Here is a 6000-nt window from a genome sequence, read left to right as displayed (position 1 = left end):
CTGTAAACAAAAGAAATGATAGCTGCAAATTTTAGTAAACAGTAAATTGCAAAATTGGTCGTATTTACAAGCAATATCCATCTATGGCGATGGGAATGTGCACAGATTGGAGTTAGGCTTTAAGCAGCTGCGTTACATTGTGTTGGAGCTGTTTTCGCCGCGTTGTTCTGGAGACGTCTTCGCCATCTGAGATCTGTTTGTAGCGTTTACTCCACTGCAGCAGAAGTAACAAGCGAACTGCAGATGAAGCCTCCATAGACGGAGAATGGTACATTGATAAAAAAGCTGCCGCTCCACGCCTCGGCCCCCCTGGGTGCAGCGCACAACACCGCATCCGAAAATAACTCCTGTGACAAAATATTATGATGCAAATCCTGGGAGGCCGCAAGACTGGCGTAGATTTTTCCATTCTTTGCTCTCCTCTGGGTCTGAGGTCACTTAGGGGAAATAAGGGACCAGGAGGGCCATGTAAACTCCAGCCCCCTGCACCAGACCCTTTAGTTTATTTATTTTTTGTAAGTTTTACAACCCTGGAGGGCCATCTGGGTGAGGACAGCCTGCCTTTGAAGCAGCAGGAGAACAGCTCAGGGTTTTTGTAACTCTCCTTGATGGGTTTTGTCACCTTGTTAAAACCTTGTGAAAAGGAAACAAAAGAAAAAAAAAAAGTTAAACAAGCCGATTGAAAACTGGTTTCCACCTTTTTTTCATAAAATATTTATTTATTTTTAACATAATCATATAGTGAAAAATATGCAATTATTATATTTGGCCTCTTTTTAAGTGTCATCCAGCTTTTCTTTATCCCGCCATTCATCCACACTAGAGTTGAGCGACTTTTACTTTTTTAGGATCGAATCGGGTTTCGCGAAACCCGACTTTGTCAAAAGTCGGGTCGGGTGAAATCGGCCGATTATTGCGAAAAGTCAGGGATCCGACTGAAACACGAAACCCAATGCAAGTCAATGGGGAAGCAAAGTCGGCAGTGAGTGGAGGACAGGAAAACACCTACAGTGCCCATTTTAATGCCAAAAGCATCAATTCTTGTTACTTAAGCTTGTCAATATTAATTTGCCTTATAATAATAGTTAGGCATTGAAAATTGGGGGTCATTTGGCTAAAGTTGTGGGGGGGGTAGGGCTGGCTCAAGTTTTCCGTGGGCCCAGGAAACGCGGACTACGTCACGGCGGTGGAGCAGGGAGAGGTAAGTATTTCAACTTTGCAAGTGCTGTGATCCTGAGCAAGCAGGGGGGGCACACTCGTTCGCATTGGCACTGGCACAGGGCCCCTCAAAGTACGGCGGTGTGTTGGACGGCGGGGGCGCCTCCCACCGGCAGAGACACTTTTGCGTACTATGAGGGGCCCTGTGCCAGTGACGTCGCCAACGAGTATGCCCCCCCACCTGATGAAGGAACCTGCACTTTCATCTGCACCTTCCTCTTTGTCCCCGTGTAAGGTGGCATAGTATGCGGGAAGGGGAACCTGACTTTGAGCAGGGTCAGATTCTGGCTGTGTAATGTGCAAGGGGAATGTAGTGGTCTTGGTCAATGTACCAGCAGACTCATCTAGCAGTGGCTGGGCAATGGGCAGGATGAGAAGGAAACACAGTTAGTAGGCCCAAATAATAAAGTAGGCTAAATGCAGTTCAAATGTGGTAACAGGACTAAACAGGCGGCATTGCTTTCTTCAGTGGAAGACAACTGTAATGAGTGGCAGGCACAGTTAGTAGGGCCAAATAATAAAGTGGGCCAAATGCAGTTCAAAATTGGTAACAGGAGTAAACAGGCGGCACTGCTTTGTTCAGTGGAGGAGAACAACAAGCAGCGGCAGACACCATTAGTAGGCCCAACCAAACAAGTAGGCCAAATGCAGTTTAATATTCGAAACAGGATGAAAATTGCGGCTCAGCTTTGTTCAGTGGAGGAGAACCACAAGCAGCGGCAGACACCGTTAGTAGGCCCAACCAAACAAGAAGGCCAAATGCAGTTAAATATCTGATATAGGCTGAAAGCCTGAAAATTGAAGCTCAGCTTTGTTCAGTGGAGGAGAAAAGCAAGGAGCGGCAGACACCGTTAATAGGGCCCAACCAAACTAGTAGGCCAAATGCAGTTTCATATTGTAAATATAGGCTGAAAGCCTGAAGATTGAAGCTCAGCTTTGTTCAGTGGAGGAGAAAAGCAAGGAGCGGCAGACACCATTAGTAGGGCCCAACCAAACTAGTAGGCCAAATGCAGTTTCATATTCAAAATATAGGCCGAAAGCCTGAAGATTGAAGCACAGGAGAAAAGCACAGGAGAACACCAAGGAGCGGCAGACACCGTTAGTAGGCCCAACCAAAGTAGTAGGCCAAATGCAGTTTCATATTCAAAATATAGGCCGAAAGCCTGAAGATTGAAGCTCAGCTTTGTTCAGTGGAGGAGAAAAGCAAGGAGCGGCAGACACCGTTAGTAGGGCCCAACCAAACTAGTAGGCCAAATGCAGTTTCATATTGTAAATATAGGCTGAAAGCCTGAAGATTGAAGCTCAGCTTTGTTCAGTGGAGGAGAAAAGCAAGGAGCGGCAGACACCGTTAGTAGGCCCAACCAAACAAGTAGTAGGCCAAATGCAGTTTAATATCTGATATAGCCTGAAAATTGAAGCTCAGCTTTGTTCAGTGGAGGAGAACAACAAGCAATGGAAGACACCGTTAGTAGGCCCAACCAAACAAGTAGGCCAAATGCAGTTAAATATCTGATATAGGCTGAAAGCCTGAAAATTGAAGCTCAGCTTTGTTCAGTGGAGGAGAGAAGCAAGGAGCGGCAGACACCGTTAGTAGGGTCCAACCAAACTAGTAGGCCAAATGCAGTTTCAACGTGAGAATCCTTGGAAGGGGAACGGCACTAGGTCCACGTAGATCGCAGCCAGAGGACTGTTAATCACAACGGTTCATTCAGGTGCGGTCAAGCGTGGAGCAACTGGATTTATGGTGCACAAATACCTATAAGTGTTGCAATACGAAGATTCATAAAGGAAGTTTCAGAAAGTAGTGGCACTCACCAGTTTGCTGTTCCGAAGTGTTTAATTCATGTGCAGCTTAATACAGGCACATACTTGGAAGTGTGGGGGGTGCGGGGAGTGCAGGAGGACGACGGCCGTTTCGTGCTAATTGCACTTCTACGGGTCCAACCCATATATTCAAAATATAGGCCGAAAGCCTGAAGATTGAAGCTCAGCTTTGTTCAGTGGAGGACAGCTGTAGTGAGTGGCGCAGACACACGTAGTAGGCCTAAAATAAAAAAGTAGGCTCAATGCAGTTTAAAATAGGTTACAGGGGTACACAGGCCGCATTGGTTTGGTCAGCGGAGGACGATTGCAAGGAGTGGCGCAGACTTACTAGGCCTAAAATAAAAAAGTAGGCTCTATGCAGTTTAAAATAGGTTACAGGGGTACACAGGCAGCATTGGTTTGGTCAGCGGAGGACGATTGCAAGGAGTGGCGCAGCCTTACTAGGCCTAAAATAAAAAAGTAGGCTCTATGCAGTTTAAAATAGGTTACAGGGGTACACAGGCAGCATTGGTTTGGTCAGCGAAGGACGATTGCAAGGAGTGGCGCAGACTTACTAGGCCTAAAATAAAAAAGTAGGCTCTATGCAGTTTAAAATAGGTTACAGGGGTACACAGGCAGCATTGGTTAGGTCAGCGGAGGACGATTGCAAGGAGTAGAGCAGACTTACTAGGCCTAAAGTAAAAAAGTAGGCTCTATGCAGTTTAAAATAGGTTACAGGGGTACACAGGCAGCATTGGTTTGGTCAGCGGAGGACGATTGCAAGGAGTGGCGCAGACTTACTAGGCCTAAAATAAAAAAAGTAGGCTCTATGCAGTTTAAAATAGGTTACAGGGGTACACAGGCAGCATTGGTTTGGTCAGCGGAGGACGATTGCAAGGAGTGGCGCAGACAGACAGGCCTAAAATAAAAAAGTAGGCTCAATACAGTTCTAAACTGGTAACAGGAGTAAACTGGCGGCACTGCTTTGTTCGGTGGAGGACAACTGGAAGAAGTGGCTGACACAGTAAGTTGGCCAAAATAGTAAAGTGGGCTAAATGTCTGCAAAAAAAAGTTCCTAAATAAAAAGGTGGCAAAGCTAGGTACAGGGGTGGGTTCCTCTGCTGAGTAGCAGACAGTGGTAGTTCGCGCACAGTATTCACAGGTCTAAATGGAGGGCAGGGCCCCTGTATATTTTTACTATCAACTATCATTTCAACAAATTTGTATTGGCAGTGCCATTGAAGGATTTAACAGCACAGACTAAACAGTGGTGGAGCAGTGAGAGGTAAGTTTTGCAAGTGGTAGAGCACTGTTTGAGCTGGGGGGGGGGCACTCTCTCGTGGGCGGCAGTACTGGCCCAGGGCCCCTCATATTACGACGGTGTGTCTGACGTCGGGTGTGCACCACCACCGCCAGAGACACTTCATTGTACTATGAGGGACCCTGTGCCACTGCCGTCGGCCAAAAGTGGGCACACCCACCTGTCCAGGAAAAAGGCACTCGCACGGGTGCTTGCGCCAAGTGGTGACCACGGCCCCGTGGGGGGAGTCAGCTCATTTAGGGAGGTGTAAAAATGGCCTATGGTGGACATTCAGCAGCTGCAAATGGAGGAATTGGAGCAGTCAGTAAGAGGAGGCCAAAAGCAAGACCTTTTTACAGGAAAGCTACGTGTCAGCAGGGGAAGGTGGGGCAAAGTAATTAGAAATCCATGATTGGTTCATTTTAATGAAGGTTAGATCATCAACATTTTGGGTAGCCAGACGAGTGCTTTTTTCGCTCAGTATTGAACCAGCAGCACTGAATACTCTTTCTGATAGCACACTAGCAGCTGGGCAAGCGAGCTCCTGTAATGCATATTCTGCCAATTCAGGCCAGGTGTCTATTTTAGATGCCCAGTAATCAAAGGGGAATGACGTGTGAGGGAGAACATCGATAAGGGAGGAAAAATAGTTCGTAACCATACTGGACAAATGTTGTCTCCTGTCACTTTGAAACCCCTCTGTCCAACGCCACTTCTGATTTGTGCACCTCTAACACCTCTGCCATGTTGCCCCCTGCAGCTCGTGTGAGAACCATCACCGCCGCTGTGTGCTGGGAATGCCTGAACCAAACGGTCTACAAGAGTTGCTTGTTTGGTAGCCAATATTTGCTCAAGGTTCTCATGTGGCATGATATTTTGCAATTTCCCTTTATAGCGTGGATCCAGGAGGCAGGCCAACCAGTAATCGTCATCGGTCATCATTTTGATAATGCGGGGGTCCATTTTTAGGATACGCAAGGCATAATCAGCCATGTGGGCCAATGTTCCAGGTGTCAAATCACTGCTTGTGCTGGGTTGAGGAGCACTTTCTGGCAAATCAACATCACTTGTCTCCTGCAAAAACCCTGTACCTGACCTTGCAACGCCACCAGTTTCTATTGCCCCCTGAGAAGCTTCCTCCTCCCATAAATATTCATCCCCATCCTCCTCCTCCTTTTCGTCCGCCACCTCGTCCAGGCGAGTTGCCTGAGCAGACAATGGCTGACTGTCATCAAGGCTTCCCTCCTCTTCGGCTGCTCCTTAATGTGCGTCAAACTTTGCATCAGCAGACGCATTAGTGGGATGCTCATGCTTATGATGGCGTCGTCTGCACTTACCAGCCGTGTGCACTCCTCAAAACACTGAAGGACTTGACAGAGGTCTTGTAGCTTCGACCACTGCACACCTGACAACTCCATGTCTGCCATCCAACTGCCTGCCCGTGTATGTGTATCCTCCCACAAATAGATTACAGCACGCCTCTGTTCGCACAGCCTCTGAAGTGTTGTGTATCCGCTTTTTGGGCTCCCCTGGTGGTTGCTGGTGGTATTGGTGACTTGTTTGCACTTTGCTGCTTCTGTTCACCTGCTTCCATCAGCGTTTGGGAGTTTCCTATTTAGCCTTGCTCTCCAGTCATTTCCTTGCCGGTCATCATTGTAACCAGAGCCTTCGGTTGCATG

General features: G+C 47.5%; 1 long non-coding RNA gene across 1 annotated transcript in view; it reads right to left on the bottom strand.

The window, feature by feature from the left end:
- Window positions 1-468: 468 nt before the first annotated feature.
- LOC143768753 (uncharacterized) overlaps window positions 469-6000 on the bottom strand; it is a 64777-nt gene continuing 59245 nt past the window's right edge. Inside the window, exon 3 of the long non-coding RNA XR_013214008.1 lies at window positions 469-633. This is a non-coding gene — a long non-coding RNA (uncharacterized LOC143768753). The remainder of the gene's footprint in view (window positions 634-6000) is intronic.

This window comes from Ranitomeya variabilis, chromosome 4 (assembly GCF_051348905.1).
Source record: "Ranitomeya variabilis isolate aRanVar5 chromosome 4, aRanVar5.hap1, whole genome shotgun sequence".
Lineage (NCBI taxonomy): Eukaryota > Metazoa > Chordata > Amphibia > Anura > Dendrobatidae > Ranitomeya > Ranitomeya variabilis.
This window is presented reverse-complemented; position numbering and strand designations above follow the sequence as displayed.